This window comes from Oncorhynchus keta, unplaced genomic scaffold (assembly GCF_023373465.1).
Source record: "Oncorhynchus keta strain PuntledgeMale-10-30-2019 unplaced genomic scaffold, Oket_V2 Un_contig_17214_pilon_pilon, whole genome shotgun sequence".
Lineage (NCBI taxonomy): Eukaryota > Metazoa > Chordata > Actinopteri > Salmoniformes > Salmonidae > Oncorhynchus > Oncorhynchus keta.
The window spans coordinates 41,042-57,543 of record NW_026280350.1 but is presented as its reverse complement, the minus strand read 5'-3'; the positions used below and the strand labels follow the sequence as shown (position 1 = coordinate 57,543).

Sequence of the window (16,502 nt, the reverse complement as noted above, 5' to 3'; positions counted from 1 at the left end):
TAAAGTCCCGCCTTACCTCTGCTCGCTGGTCACCATAGCTGCACCCACACGTAGCACGCGTTCCAGCAGGCATATCGCCCTTGTCACCCCCAAAGCCAATTCCTCCTTTGGCCGCCTCTCCTTCCAATTCTCTGCTGCCAATGACTGGAACGAACTACAAAAATCTCTGAAACTGGAAACACTTATCTCCCTCACTAGCTTTAAGCACCAGCTGTCAGAGCAGCTCACAGATCACTGTACCTGTACATAGCCCATCTATAAATAGCCCAAACAACTACCTCTTCCCCTACTGTATTTATTTATTTTGTTCCTTTGCACCCCAGTATTTCTACTTTGCACACTCATCTACTGCCATATCTATCATTCTAGTGTTTTAATTGCTATATTGTATTTACTTCATCACCATGGCCTATTTATAGACTTTACCTCCCGTATCTCATCTCATTTGCTCACATTGTATATAGACTTATTTTTCTACTGTATTATTGACTCTTTGTTTTTCTCCATGTGTAGCTCTGTGTTGTTGTATGTGTCAAACTGCTTTTGCTTTATATTGACCAGGTCGCAGTTGTAAATGAGAACATGTTCTCAACTAGCCTACCTGGTTTTAAATAAAGGTGAAATACAATTTTAAAAATTAAAAAACTTCATTAAAGGAGCACCATTCAGTTGTGATCTAACTTCATTAAAGAAGCACCATTCAGTTGTGATCTAACTTCATTAAAGGAGCACCATTCAGTTGTGATCTAACTTCATTAAAGGAGCACCATTCAGCTGTGATCTAACTTCATTAAAGGAGCACCATTCAGCTGTGATCTAACTTCATTAAAGGAGCACCATTCAGCTGTGATCTAACTTCATTAAAGGAGCACCATTCAGTTGTGATCTAACTTCATTAAAGGAGAACAATTCAGTTGTGATCTAACTTCATTAAAGAAGCACCATTCAGTTGTGATCTAACTTCACTAAAGGAGCACCATTCAGTTGTGATCTAACTTCATTAAAGGAGCACCATTCAGCTGTGATCTAACTTCATTAAAGGAGCACCATTCAGTTGTGATCTAACTTCATTAAAGGAGCACCATTCAGCTGTGATCTAACTTCATTAAAGGAGCACCATTCAGCTGTGATCTAACTTCATTAAAGGAGCACCATTCAGCTGTGATCTAACTTCATTAAAGGAGCGCCATTCAGTTGTGATCTAACTTCATTAAAGGAGAACAATTCAGTTGTGATCTAACTTCATTAAAGGAGCACCATTCAGCTGTGATCTAACTTCATTAAAGGAGAACCATTCAGTTGTGATCTAACTTCATTAAAGGAGCACCATTCAGTTGTGATCTAACTTCATTAAAGGAGCACCATTCAGTTGTGATCTAACTTCATTAAAGGAGAACCATTCAGCTGTGATCTAACTTCATTAAAGGAGCACCATTCAGTTGTGATCTAACTTCATTAAAGGAGCACCATTCAGCTGTGATCTAACTTCATTAAAGGAGCACCATTCAGCTGTGATCTAACTTCATTAAAGGAGAAACCCCAGTGGCTTGTTCTTTACACGTAGTAGACCAGCGGTGTCCAACTCATTCCATAGAGGTTCTGGTCTGCTGGTTTTCTTTTTTTCTATTCAATTAAGCCCTAGACAACCAGGTGATGGGAGTTCCTTAATAATCAGTGACCAAGACAACCAGGTGAGGGGAGTTCCTTAATAATCAGTGACCTAGACAACCAGGGGATGGGAGTTCCTTACTAACCAGTGACCTAGACAACCAGGTGAGGGGAGTTCCTTAATAACCAGTGACCTAGACAACCAGGTGAGGGGAGTTCCTTACTAATCAGTGACCTAGACAACCAGGTGATGGGAGTTCCTTACTAACCAGTGAGCTAGACAACCAGGTGAGGGGAGTTCCTTACTAACCAGTGACCTAGACAACCAGGTGAGGGCAGTTCCTTACTAACCAGTGAGCTAGACAACCAGGTGATGGGAGTTCCTTAATAATCAGTGAGCTAGACAATCAGGTGAGGGGAGTTCCTTACTAACCAGTGACCTAGACAACCAGGTGAGGGGAGTTCCTTACTAATCAGTGACCTAGACAACCAAGTGAGGGGAGTTCCTTACTAATCAGTGACCTAGACAACCAGGTGAGGGGACTTCCTTACGAATCAGTGAGCTAGACAACCAGGTGAGGGGAGTTCCTTACTAAACAGTGACCTAGACAACCAGGTGATGGGACTTCCTTACGAATCAGTGAGCGAGACAACCAGGTGATGGGACTTCCTTATGAATCAGTGAGCGAGACAACCAGGTGAGGGGAGTTCCTTAATAATCAGTGACCTAGACAACCAGGTGAGGGCAGTTCCTTACTAATCAGTGACCTAGACAACCAGGTGAAGGGAGTTCCTTAATAATCAGTGAGCGAGACAACCAGGTGAGGGGAGTTCCTTACTAATCAGTGAGCTAGACAACCAGGTGAGGGGAGTTCCTTACTAACCAGTGACCTAGACAACCAGGTGAGGGGAGTTCCTTACTAATCAGTGACCTAGACAACCAGGTGAGGGGAGTTCCTTACTAATCAGTGACCTAGACAACCAGGTGAGGGGAGTTCCTTACTAATCAGTGACCTAGACAACCAGGTGAGGGGAGTTCCTTACTAATCAGTGACCTAGACAACCAGGTGAGGGGAGTTCCTTACTAACCAGTGACCTAGACAACCAGGTGATGGGAGTTCCTTACTAATCAGTGACCTAGACAACCAGGTGAGGGGAGTTCCTTACTAATCAGTGACCTAGACAACCAGGTGAGGGGAGTTCCTTACTAATCAGTGACCTAGACAACCAGGTGAGGGGAGTTCCTTACTAACCAGTGACCTAGACAACCAGGTGAGGGGAGTTCCTTACTAACCAGTGACCTTTATGTATTCATTAAGTACAAGGCAGGAGTGATAACACGCAGACAGTCGCCCCTCCCGTTTGCCACCTGTGTAATAGAGAACAGATAATATATAGTGTAAAGCATCAGGATCCGGTGGACTAAAGAGGTCAGCTCCGCAGACACGCCTTTTCTTATTTGACGCTCACCTGTAAACCCTGCCCACTGGCCTGTCAGTAAGCTTGGCTCCAGCCAATCAATTCGTCCCAAACTGCCTCAGGAAACGTTGCTGCTACTCAGTTATTTTACTCGTCTGTGTAAATGTGGACAAGTTCAGGACAAAGGAAAAGCATGATAGCACCAGGTATAAACAGGGTTCTTATTTCAAACATTGCTGTAAAAAGCTCTGAGGGGTCTGTAAAACCTTCTAAAAGGGAAAACTGGTGTTTAAAGTCACTGATTTTGTCTCCACCAGTGTGTTCGCTGGTGACGTTGAAGCCCACTTGATTGTGAAAAACTATTTTCAGTCTGAGCAGTGTTAAGGCTTCTCTCCAGTGTCTGTTCTCTCATCTTTAATGCTTATGATTGTGAAAAGTGGTTCCCACATTCAGAGCAGAAGTAAGGCTTCTCTCATCTGTGTTTCTGAAGTTGATATCTTATGCTGGTGAACCTTAAGATCACTTGTTTGTGAAAAACTCTCTCCAGTGTGTGTTGTCTGGTGAACTCTCAGGCTTCTTGAGTTAGCAAAACTATTTCCACTGTCAGAGCAGTGGTATGGCTTCTCTCCAGTTTGTGTGTCCGCTGGAGTCTTTTCAGACTTGCCAATTGAGAGAACATCTTACTACAGTGGTCACCGACTGGTCGATCTCCAAGGCATTCCTAGTTTATCATTAAACATTTCTGTAAAAAAAATAAAAACGTATGTTCCTATTTATTTATTCATTGCACGCTGTTGGTTTTATGTGCACCCAAATTCAACAGCCCTAGCACCGAGAAGGCAAAGTGTTCCCATTTTTAACAATTTAATGTGTTTGAAGGTAGAACTACGCCTACCTGACAGGTCCAGAGAGCAAATTAAGTGCACCTATAGGGCTACCGCTGGCCAATCAGATAGCACAGATCACTGTGTCTGCAGTTTCCACGAGCCATAGACTGTAAAAAGAAACCTCGAACGCACAGCGAAGTGGATACTGTGAGATTTCAAAACGTTTAAAAACATGATTAGAGAACGACTCCAACAAATACAGCAAAGAGCTTATTCAGAAGTTATTCAGAACTATCCAACAATTTGTTCCAACACTTTTATAAGCCATAAAAAAATGCACGTTCTCTCTATTTCCATAAAAAGGATAAAAGCCAAGGACAGAAGATACGTTCATCCCACCGTCGTTCACTTTATTGCCACCCACCTGTCACAATCGGACTACGGAAGCCCAAAGTGAAGACTGCGAAAACATGTTTCTGATCGTTTAGAAACCTACGTACCCAGCCATCACAATCAGACTATGGAAGCCCAAAGTGAAGACTGCGTAAATATGTTTCTGATCGTTTAGAAACCTACGTACCCAGCCATCACAATCAGACTATGGAAGCCCAAAGTGAAGACTGCGTAAATATGTTTCTGATCGTTTAGAAACCTACGTACCCAGCCATCACAATCGGACTATGGAAGCCCAAAGTGAAGACTGCGAAAACATGTTTCTGATCGTTTAGAAACCTACGTACCCAGCCATCACAAGTTGAGAAATCTTGAGACGCTTCAAGACATAGATAATTTTTTTTAAAGACATCTTTAAGATGCCATTATGTATCTAGACATGTCTTCCAAATGTGTCTGAAAACATGTTATGGTACCTCTCTCAAACCACTAATATATAAACAACGGAGAGGCTACAGATCCGACTGTTCCGGAACCCTCTTCCCGACAGCAAAATGTCCTGAAGCTTCTGCACATGTACGGGATTCTCTACTTTACACACACACACACACACACACACACACACACACACACACACACACACACACACACACACACAGTGTTCTGTTTATATTAGATTCTGTTATGTAGAATCCTATCATTATGTAATCTTGAGGACAATGATTGAGCTTTGATTTAACTTTTCTCCCCAGAGTAGCCTGTTCTCTGATTAGCCTGTTCTCAGATTAGCCTGTTCTCAGAGTAGCCTGTTCTCTGATTAGCCTGTTCTCAGATTAGCCTGTTCTCTGATTAGCCTGTTCTCAGAGTAGCCTGTTCTCAGAGTAGCCTGTTCTCTGATTAGCCTGTTCTCTGATTAGCCTGTTCTCAGAGTAGCCTGTTCTCTGATTAGCCTGTTCTCAGAGTAGCCTGTTCTCTGATTAGCCTGTTCTCTGATTAGCCTGTTCTCAGAGTAGCCTGTTCTCTGATTAGCCAAATGAGTAGAGCAGAGACTGAGCGTAAAGTAAATAATCCCTTTAGCTGTCGGCAAGAGAGGTCCAGAAAAGTTGGCTTAGAAAATGTATTGAAGATAATTCCCTAAATATAGTTTTGTGTCTTGACGTGTCATGGTGCCTCAAGACAATGTTTTTACGACCTGTACTTCCTGTAAGACCTGTTGGACCAGATTCCACTTCCTAATCACCTTTATGTTGAATCAGGATTCTCACCACTGGACCAGATTCCACTTCCTAATCACTTTTAAGGATTATTTAAGATCTACGACACAATGAAGTTATTTATAATGGTCAGAATATTTTTATTTTGTTTAAATGCTAGTTCAGAATATTTATTATAAAAACATTTTATTTTCAATGTTGTGTGTGCCACCAGGAGATGAGTTGTTTTTCATGCTCCTAGGATAGCAGCTGCTTCTTCTTCATATTATTCATGTGTAGGTTGAAGTCCAAAGTAAACACATTCTGCTCCTACATAACCCTCCTACTTATTTTGATCAGTCAAATCTCACTCGTCATCTTCTTCTCTTCCTCCTCGTCTCATAGTTCCACTCAGTCCCGTTGTTTTCCTGCAGTCGACCAGCCGCACAGACACCCTCTTCATACCCAGCAGTCTTTTACTTTGATCAGTTAAATCTTCCTCTTTGTCTCCTCGTCCCGTTGTTTTCCTGCAGTCGACCAGCCGCACAGACACCCTCTTCAGACCCAGCAGTAAGGCGCTACTCGGAGAGGCACGACTCGGGGATTCCGGGAGGGCGGAAGGGTGCGGGCTAGCGTTGTCCTGGAAACCACAGAAGGGGAGGAATGTTTAACGATAATTCACATTCCATACAGCCCCCATGGACACTCACCACAGAATGTACTGCATCTCAATGCTTTGATTGTGTTTCTGCGCATAAGCTTAGGAACCAACGTCGCCCTGATATTGTCTATAAGCACGATCAAGGATTTCTAGTGGATAAGCAGTTTCTACATATCTTCATACTAAACCATATTTTATGATACTGTAGACAAACAAAATGTTGGTTTTATTAGAGTACTTTTTGAACGGCCATTTAGGGGTATTCTATTGACTGTAGCAGTGTGGGACAAAATGGAGCTCTAAAGTTGTCCTGGGTTATACAATAGGTTAGTTGACGTTCGCGTTTCTACTGTGAGATTTGAGTGGAGACAAACAGATTCTGTTCATTCAGCTGTCATGATGAGCCCTTCCCAGCTAGCTAGTTTATAGTTGTGTGTAGCAACTTCAGGCAGAATTTGAAACTTGTCTGTTGAAGTTGGGACTTGGAAGCGTGTTTAAATCGGAGTAATTGTTAGTATGTATTTATTTTAATAGACATTGGTGCCGTAGTTTAACATTTTCAGTGAAAATCATTACAATAAATGCACTCCACCCTGGCCTGATATTGGCTACAGTGTCTAGCTACTTCCCCCTCTCTCCTTACTGCAGTCAGCAGGAGGATACTGCCACACGTGTTACCGGCTTGCAACGCAAACTCTCCCGACTGAGCAGTAGCCTATCACGATGATATGCAGATGGTTTACTACCAATAAATCAAGTTATTTCTGATGTAAGCTGTTATCAAGCACCTCCGAAAAGCCCCATTGCACTACTGATTCACACCGGACTGTCGTTACATTAGCTAATTTGTCATGGTGACAACCATATGGTTACTAGCGAGCATAAACTAGCTTGCTGGGAAGTGGGGAAGGGCTCTTCAGGACCCCTGACTGAACCCGAATCCAATCGTCTCCACGACTTTCAGCTGCACGACATACGTCATTCATTTGGCCAGCAGGCGTGTCCGTATAGGCTCTCCCTTTCCCACTAGATGGCCAAGCTGCAAAGTCAAAGGGTAGATCATAGAAATGTATGGAAACAAACATTTGAGTTTTGGTCTTTTAAAGGTGCTACACATATTTATATATTTAAAAAAATGCATTCTAATTTCTGAAAATGTCCTTCGTATATCTGCAGTAATAGTGGAATGATAGTGTTTCACAATGTTACTTACCCACCAGAGTTGTGATTGGCTGTGATATTCGCCTATTAATTTCTCCCACCCGTCCTGCATCTGTTGTCAAAATGGGAAAGCTGTTGTGTTTGTGTTATATAGTGGAAATCGGGTCAAGCGCCCAATGTCGAAAAAGTAATTTCCTGGTTGGTAGAATTCAAGCACTGAATAACATAGGGAATCATTGTACCATGAAATATCTTTTCAATAACAGATATTTGAAGCTGGTGGACCAAAACCAAAAGCCTTAAGAGCAAGTCTCCGCCATGTTACAGTGGAAAAGGGAGATTTGTTTTGAATGAAGCCTCGTGCTGTTGTAACCTACCTAGTTTCCACATATGGGATAAATTAGGAGTAGCGCCTTTAATTAAAGGTTAGGGTTAGCAGTGTTTAGCTGTTAGCAGTGCTTTTTTCTGATTTTAAGAAAATAAATAGTTGAACTAAATGGGGATTCAGTCTTTGCCACTAGGCCAGATAGTGAGTGAGCATCTTTTCCACATTCCAGGGGTATAAGCTAAATGCCAAGATAACTAGTAAATCGGTCGGATGCATAAAATGGCGATTTAATGATAAGATAGCTACCCTAACTATGGGTGATTATTTTGACACTGTAACTTTTCATTTAAGTAAATCTATCGTCAGAGCAGAACCCACAACAGAATAAACGAGTAACGTTGCTAGATAGCATGCTAGTTAACTCACCTGATCCATGGCTATATTTAGCTACTAGCACGTCTCTGTCCGACGTTCCACGTATCAAATAACTACCGTGCGTAGCTGGATCATTCACGACGTTCACTTAGTTGTCCTGGGTTTTGTAGTTTGAGAGCTGAGTCCTCCGGTAGAGAAGGTTATACTTTTTAGCGAGGTAATAGCGTCTGCTTTGACTCACTGCCCCTCCTCCCAGAAGAGGACTGGTCACCTCTCATAGCCTGGATCCTCTCTAGGTTTCCTCCTCGGTTCCGGCCTTTCTAGGGAGGTGCTTCTACACCTGCATTGCTTGCTGTTTGGGGTTTTAGGCTGGGTTTCTGCACAGCACTTTGATATATCAGCTGATGTAAGAAGGGCTATATAAATACATTTGATTTAATATAATTCACACAGTTTCCTATTCCATGTGCATAGTGGGAATGTGAAGTAGGGGTCGGCAGGAAGCCTAGTCTTTACAGCGTTGGGCCAGTAAGGTTGCTGGATCAAATCTCTGAGCTGACGAGGTAAAAAAAATCTGTCGTTCTGCCAGTGAATAAGGCAGTTATCCCACTGTTACCATCATTGTAAATAAGAATTTGTTATTAACTGACTTGCCTAGTGAGATTTTTTTTTAAATGTTAGAGGTTACAGCTCCTCTTTTCTATTGGCCACATAGGGAACGTCATTCACCCGTTGACCTTATAACCTAAGAGAACGGCACGTCGGCTAGGCTACAGCTACTAATGAAGACAACTTTAATAAACATTTGAAAAGGATTTTGTTTTTAAATGGACAATGTAAAATGCTTCTTATTGTTATGAGGTATGTTACTGTTGGAACAAAAGTCTTCAAATCCAGTAAATATCCAGGACCAAAGGCAAACTATTTTGTGTTTTATATTCATGTCGATTTTAACATGTCTGTGTACAGTGTAAGGACAACATTACGTTTATCAAAGCAACCAGCGAGGGAACAGTATCTGGTTTTCTCCCAAGACAGTAATTTCCTGTTCAACACCAAATGTTTGGTGGCCTTATCCGCACGTTAGTCTAGAACCATCAGCCATTAGACGGGACAGAATTCAGGGGGGATTCCTAATGGCACAGAAATAAATATTAGTCTTCTATCTCTATGGTCGAGAACAACAGGTGAGCAACAATTATGAATCGGCACTTCGCCTTCAAAATAAAAGTCCCCCCTCTTGAAAGGCAGAAAAACAGTGAAATCGGACAAGATAATACAAAACACGGTCGGAATGTGGTTATATCAATTCAATACGTCCATCCATGTGTACAGGTAAGAGTCTAGCTAAATCACCGGAGGTTGGTGGCACTTTAATTCGGGAGGATTGGCTCGTGCTAAAAGGCTGTGGCAGAATTAGTGGAATGGTATCAAATACATGGTTTCCATGTGTTTGATGCCATTCCATCTGCTCCGTCCCAGACATTATTATGAGCCGTGCTCCCCTCAGCAGCCTCCACTGAGCTACATGTTCAGATATTATATGTTTCTAATTTTGTCAGTAAGTCGTTTTCATTGCAAGTTAAAGCACACTTTTATCTAGCTAACGTTAGGTGTATGATCTTTGTAGTTATATTATTCGTATCTCAGAAAGCCATTTGTATTGCTAGGTATAGCCTAATGTTAACTAGGTAACTAACATTGAACCTGGTTGATAAGCTTCAGCAACCTGCAGATTCAAGCATGGTGTATGGTATTATGAGTTGGGATTATGGCTCATTGTTTAGCTAGTTAGCTACATGCCGATTCAAGCATGGTGTATGCCAGTAACCATTTCACTGTACCATTTACACCTTATGGTTCATTGTTTAGCTCTAAATTCTTTAATGTTTTAATTGCCAATACCAATTAGCATGGTTTATAATATTTAATGAGTTGGGATTATGGTTCATTAATTATGCATGAGCTAGATCTACCAGTGCCTAAACATTAAAGATGCGTTCCATTATGCCAGTAACATTTCACTGTACCATTTAAACTTCAAAATGACATCATGTGCATTTGACACATAAACCCGTTGATTTTTTGTTATAGTGCTGTCTTCCCCTCATAAACCAGAGATTACAACCTGTCTAAAAGATCATTTTCTCTCAAAAATGGAACAAAACCCAAACATTCTTATCTTGTCTGAAAAGCTATTTTTCCCCCTACCTTCTGCTACTACTTTAGTTCTGCTTACATTTTCAGTAATAAATGGTTTTAATCATTAACGAATACATAATTGATCATCTAAACTATATTTTCCTCTATCAATGTGACACATAAACGTAGATTTAATTTGATATAGTGCTTTTAAGAGGGTGTGAAGAACAAGATCATGAATGGGTGGGGCTAAAAGTAGATTTAATTTGATATAGTGTGTACCAGAGATGGTAACGTGAAGAACAAGATCATTTGCACCAAAATTAGATTAGGATATAGGCCAAGGACTAGATAAAGGGTATTTTTACTTGTACTTTCTGCTACTACTTTGAACACTTTTAGTCTGGAAATCTTTGGTAGTTTACTACACTACCGTATGCACTCTGTTTAGCACATGGCCTCGCATGTGAATCCTTAAAGAGAGATGGGTGGGGCTAAGGCTTATAAGAGGGTGTGAACGATGCTGAATGGGTGGGGCTAAGGCTTAAGAGGGTGTGAACGATGCTGAATGGGTGGGGCTAAGGCTTATAAGAGGGTGTGAACGATGCTGAATGGGTGGGGCTAAGGCTTATAAGAGGGTGTGAACGATGCTGAATGGGTGGGGCTAAGGCTTATAAGAGGGTGTGAACGATGCTGAATGGGTGGGGCTAAGGCTTATAAGAGGGTGTGAACGATGCTGAATGGGTGGGGCTAAGGCTTATAAGAGGGTGTGAACGATGCTGAATGGGTGGGGCTAAGGCTTATAAGAGGGTGTGAACGATGCTGAATGGGTGGGGCTAAGGCTTATAAGAGGGTGTGAACGATGCTGAATGGGTGGGGCTAAGGCTTATAAGAGGGTGTGAACGATGCTGAATGGGTGGGGCTAAGGCTTATAAGAGGGTGTGAACAATGCTGAATGGGTGGGGCTAAGGCTTATAAGAGGGTGTGAACAATGCTGAATGGGTGGGGCTAAGGCTTATAAGAGGGTGTGAACAATGCTGAATGGGTGTACACAAAGAAGAGCTCTCCAGTCGATGTAACAAAACATTCAAGGGCCATTTTCTCAAAAGTAGGGTTACAGGTTTATCAACTTTCAAAGCAGAATGACTTTCCCATTGTTCCTCAACTGCAGTGGATGATATACCATTTTGTAGCTCTTGAGTCTTTACTTTTATCCGATGTAAAAAATAAATAATAATAATAATAATGTCAATTTTGCTACACAAGACCAAATCCAGGTGGTGGGTCAGTTATATGGATGTTAGAAACTGCAGATGGCCCATTTCCCCTTTAAAGCACTATTCATCTGTCCCCCGTTGTGATTAACTTCTGGTTTCATGAACACATTTCTAGGAGCTCTAGGTCTCTATTCAATCAGATCCACTTTAGCCGACATCTGCATACCGGTGGTTTTGACGGTGCTCATTGGCTGCGCGGAATCGCATTAACAGAAATCACATGCAGCCTCGTTAACAAGTTCGAACACTGGAATGTGAGACGTAATCTACACCTCGATTAGGATGACACAAATCCTAATTATTATTATTATTTTTTCAATTTGAGCTTAATTATTTCTCAGACTGGTCTCATAGATTAGATGCAACATAGTAAATTTAAAACCTAAGAACACTCAAATTAGTATATGTTATGTTTCGTATGGTTACATAAGACAGATGGTTACCTAAGGCAAGAACAAAAGGATTGCGTAACGTCTAGCAATCCAAAAGGTTGTCCGTTCGAATCTCATCACGTACAACTTTAGCATTGTAGCTAATGAGCAATTCTGCAATCACTTAGCATGTTAGCTAACCCTTCCTCTAACCTTAACCTAACCCCAAACTCCTAGAGCTAGCTAATGTTAGCTACAACAAATTGGAATTCGTCACATATCATACGTTTGGCAAATTCATAACATATTGTATGAAATGGATGCTGGACATCCACAAATTAATCCACACCATACGTAACATATCATACTAAATGGAGTGTCTTGGATTTCCGTACAGAATAATACGAAACGCTCCGAGACCATGTTGTTATTTCTATATAACCTACACTGTCTCATTCTTAACTTCTAAAGCAAGTGGGGCGAGTTGTGGCTTTTGTGACAACGGTCGTAAGAGTAGCTGCTCACCGATTTGAGGCTCCAACGCAGGTCCACCACCACATCCGCTATGTGGGTGTCTGCTATCACCAGTTAAGACTTGATCTGATTTGAATCAAAGTAATACATTAGAAAAGCAGATGGTGCATTACCTCTCCTAAACAGGTGTTCTACTCCCCTAGCCAGCACCTCTCCTAAACAGGTGTTCTACTCCCCTAGCCAGCACCTCTCCTAAACAGGTGTTCTACTCCCCTAGCCAGCACCTCTCCTAAACAGGTGTTCTACTCTGCTAGCCAGCACCTCTCCTAAACAGGTGTTCTACTCCCTAGCCAGCACCTCTCTAAACAGGTGTTCTACTCCAGCACCTAGCCAGCACCTCTCCTAAACAGGTGTTCTACTCCCTAGCCAGCACCTCTCCTAAACAGGTGTTCTACTCCCTAGCCAGCACTTCTCCTAAACAGGTGTTCTACTCCCCTAGCCAGCACTTCTCCTAAACAGGTGTTCTACTCCCCTAGCCAGCACCTCTCCTAAACAGGTGTTCTACTCCCCTAGCCAGCACCTCTCCTAAACAGGTGTTCTCCTCTCCTAGCCAGCACCTCCCCTAATCAGGTGTTCTACTAGCCAGCACCTCTCCTAAACAGGTCTTCTACTCCCCTAGCCAGCACCTCTCCTAAACAGGTGTTCTCCTCCCCTAGCCAGCACCTCTCCTAAACAGGTGTTCTGCTCCCCTAGCCAGCACCTCCCTAATCAGGTGTTCTACTAGCCAGCACCTCTCCTAAACAGGTGTTCTCCTCCCCTAGCCAGCACCTCTCCAAAACAGGTGTTCTGCTCCCCTAGCCAGCACCTCCCCTAATCAGGTGTTCTACTAGCCAGCACCTCTCCTAAACAGGTCTTCTCCTCCCCTAGCCAGCACCTCTCCTAAACAGGTGTTCTGCTCCCCTAGCCAGCACCTCTCCTAAACAGGTGTTCTACTCCCCTAGCCAGCACCTCTCCTAAACAGGTGTTCTACTAGCCAGCACCTCTCCTAAACAGGTGTTCTACTCCCCTAGCACCTCTCCTAAACAGGTGTTCTGCTCCCCTAGCCAGCACCTCTCCTAAACAGGTGTTCTTCACCTCTCCCCTAGCCAGCACCTCTCCTAAACAGGTGTTCTACTCCCCTAGCCAGCACCTCTCCTAAAAGGTGTTCTACTCCCTAGCCAGCACCTCTCCTAAACAGGTGTTCTACTCTTCTAGCCAGCACCTCTCCTAAACAGGTGTTCTACTAGCCAGCACCTCTCCTAAACAGGTGTTCTACTCCCTAGCCAGCACCTCTCCTAAACAGGTGTTCTGCTCCCCTAGCCAGCACCTCTCCTAAACAGGTGTTCTACTCCCTAGCCAGCACCTCTCCTAAAAGGTGTTCTACTCCCTAGCCAGCACCTCTCCTAAACAGGTGTTCTACTCCCCTAGCTAGCACCTCTCCTAAACAGGTGTTCTGCTCCCCTAGCCAGCACCTCTCCTAAACAGGTGTTCTCCTCCCCTAGCCAGCACCTCTCCTAAACAGGTGTTCTACTCCCCTAGCCAGCACCTCTCCTAAAAGGTGTTCTACTCCCCTAGCCAGCACCTCTCCTAAACAGGTGTTCTACTCTGCTAGCCAGCACCTCTCCTAAACAGGTGTTCTACTCTGCTAGCCAGCACCTCTCCTAAACAGGTGTTCTACTCTGCTAGCCAGCACCTCTCCTAAACAGGTGTTCTACTCCCCTAGCCAGCACCTCTCCTAAACAGGTGTTCTACTCCCTAGCCAGCACCTCTCCTAAACAGGTGTTCTACTCCCCTAGCCAGCACCTCTCCTAAACAGGTGTTCTGCTCCCCTAGCCAGCACCTCTCCTAAACAGGTGTTCTGCTCCCTAGCCAGCACCTCTCCTAAACAGGTGTTCTACTCCCTAGCCAGCACCTCTCCTAAACAGGTGTTCTGCTCCCCTAGCCAGCACCTCTCCTAAACAGGTGTTCTACTCCCCTAGCCAGCACCTCTCCTAAACAGGTGTTCTGCTCCCTAGCCAGCACCTCTCCTAAACAGGTGTTCTACTCCCCTAGCCAGCACCTCTCCTAAACAGGTGTTCTACTCCCTAGCCAGCACCTCTCCTAAACAGGTGTTCTCCTCCCCTAGCCAGCACCTCTCCTAAACAGGTGTTCTACTCCCCTAGCCAGCACCTCTCCTAAACAGGTGTTCTGCTCCCCTAGCCAGCACCTCTCCTAAACAGGTGTTCTGCTCCCTAGCCAGCACCTCTCCTAAACAGGTGTTCTACTCCCTAGCCAGCACCTCTCCTAAACAGGTGTTCTCCTCCCCTAGCCAGCACTTCTCCTAAACAGGTGTTCTACTCCCCTAGCCAGCACCTCTCCTAAACAGGTGTTCTACTCCCTAGCCAGCACCTCTCCTAAACAGGTGTTCTACTCCCCTAGCCAGCACCTCTCCTAAACAGGTGTTCTACTCCCCTAGCCAGCACCTCTCCTAAACAGGTGTTCTCCTCCCCTAGCCAGCACCTCTCCTAAACAGGTGTTCTACTCCCCTAGCCAGCACCTCTCCTAAACAGGTGTTCTACTCCCCTAGCCAGCACCTCTCCTAAACAGGTGTTCTACTCTGCTAGCCAGCACCTCTCCTAAACAGGTGTTCTGCTCCCCTAGCCAGCACCTCTCCTAAACAGGTGTTCTACTAGCCAGCACCTCTCCTAAACAGGTGTTCTACTCCCCTAGCCAGCACCTCTCCTAAACAGGTGTTCTGCTCCCCTAGCCAGCACCTCCCCTAATCAGGTGTTCTACTAGCCAGCACCTCTCCTAAACAGGTGTTCTCCTCCCCTAAACAGGTGTTCTACTCCCCTAGCCAGCACCTCTCCTAAACAGGTGTTCTACTCCCCTAGCCAGCACCTCTCCTAAACAGGTGTTCTCCTCCCCTAGCCAGCACCTCTCCTAAACAGGTGTTCTACTCCCCTAGCCAGCACCTCTCCTAAACAGGTGTTCTACTCCCCTAGCCAGCACCTCTCCTAAACAGGTGTTCTACTCCCCTAGCCAGCACCTCTCCTAAACAGGTGTTCTCCTCCCCTAGCCAGCACCTCTCCTAAACAGGTGTTCTACTCCCCTAGCCAGCACCTCTCCTAAACAGGTGTTCTACTCCCCTAGCCAGCACCTCTCCTAAACAGGTGTTCTACTCTGCTAGCCAGCACCTCTCCTAAACAGGTGTTCTACTCTGCTAGCCAGCACCTCTCCTAAACAGGTGTTCTACTCTGCTAGCCAGCACCTCTCCTAAACAGGTGTTCTACTCCCCTAGCCAGCACCTCTCCTAAACAGGTGTTCTACTCCCCTAGCCAGCACCTCTCCTAAACAGGTGTTCTACTCCCCTAGCCAGCACCTCTCCTAAACAGGTGTTCTACTCCCCTAGCCAGCACCTCTCCTAAACAGGTGTTCTCCTCCCCTAGCCAGCACCTCTCCTAAACAGGTGTTCTACTCCCCTAGCCAGCACCTCTCCTAAACAGGTGTTCTACTCCCCTAGCCAGCACCTCTCCTAAACAGGTGTTCTCCTCCCCTAGCCAGCACCTCTCCTAAACAGGTGTTCTACTCCCCTAGCCAGCACCTCTCCTAAACAGGTGTTCTGCTCCCCTAGCCAGCACCTCTCCTAAACAGGTGTTCTGCTCCCCTAGCCAGCACCTCTCCTAAACAGGTGTTCTGCTCCCCTAGCCAGCACCTCTCCTAAACAGGTGTTCTACTCCCCTAGCCAGCACCTCTCCTAAACAGGTGTTCTGCTCCCCTAGCCAGCACCTCTCCTAAACAGGTGTTCTGCTCCCCTAGCCAGCACCTCTCCTAAACAGGTGTTCTACTCCCCTAGCCAGCACCTCTCCTAAACAGGTGTTCTCCTCCCCTAGCCAGCACTTCTCCTAAACAGGTGTTCTACTCCCCTAGCCAGCACCTCTCCTAAACAGGTGTTCTGCTCCCCTAGCCAGCACCTCTCCTAAACAGGTGTTCTACTCCCCCAGCCCGTACGTCTCCTAAACAGGTGTTCTACTCCCCTAGCCAGTACCCCTCCTAAACAGGTGTTCTCCTCCCCTAGCTAGCACCTCTCCTAAACAGGTGTTCTACTCCCTACTATTCCTTTCAAGATGAGACCATACTATTCCTTTACACACGCACACACACACACACACACACACACACACACACACACACACACACAACACACACACACACACACACACACACACACACACACACACACACACACACACAC

General features: G+C 44.6%; 1 long non-coding RNA gene across 4 annotated transcripts; it reads left to right on the top strand.

The window, feature by feature from the left end:
• The first annotated feature begins 12,240 nt into the window (after window positions 1-12,240).
• Window positions 12,241-16,146, top strand: LOC127919598 (uncharacterized). Of its 4 annotated transcripts, XR_008103387.1 has the most exons (7): window positions 12,241-12,563; window positions 13,827-14,011; window positions 14,377-14,450; window positions 14,670-14,891; window positions 15,088-15,716; window positions 15,791-15,864; window positions 16,087-16,112. It is a non-coding gene; the product is annotated as an uncharacterized LOC127919598 (long non-coding RNA). The 4 variants fall into 4 exon arrangements; XR_008103385.1 differs by having other exon boundaries at window positions 15,088-15,864; window positions 16,087-16,146; XR_008103388.1 differs by lacking the exon at window positions 16,087-16,112 and having other exon boundaries at window positions 15,088-15,457; window positions 15,532-15,891.
• Window positions 16,147-16,502: the final 356 nt, after the last annotated feature.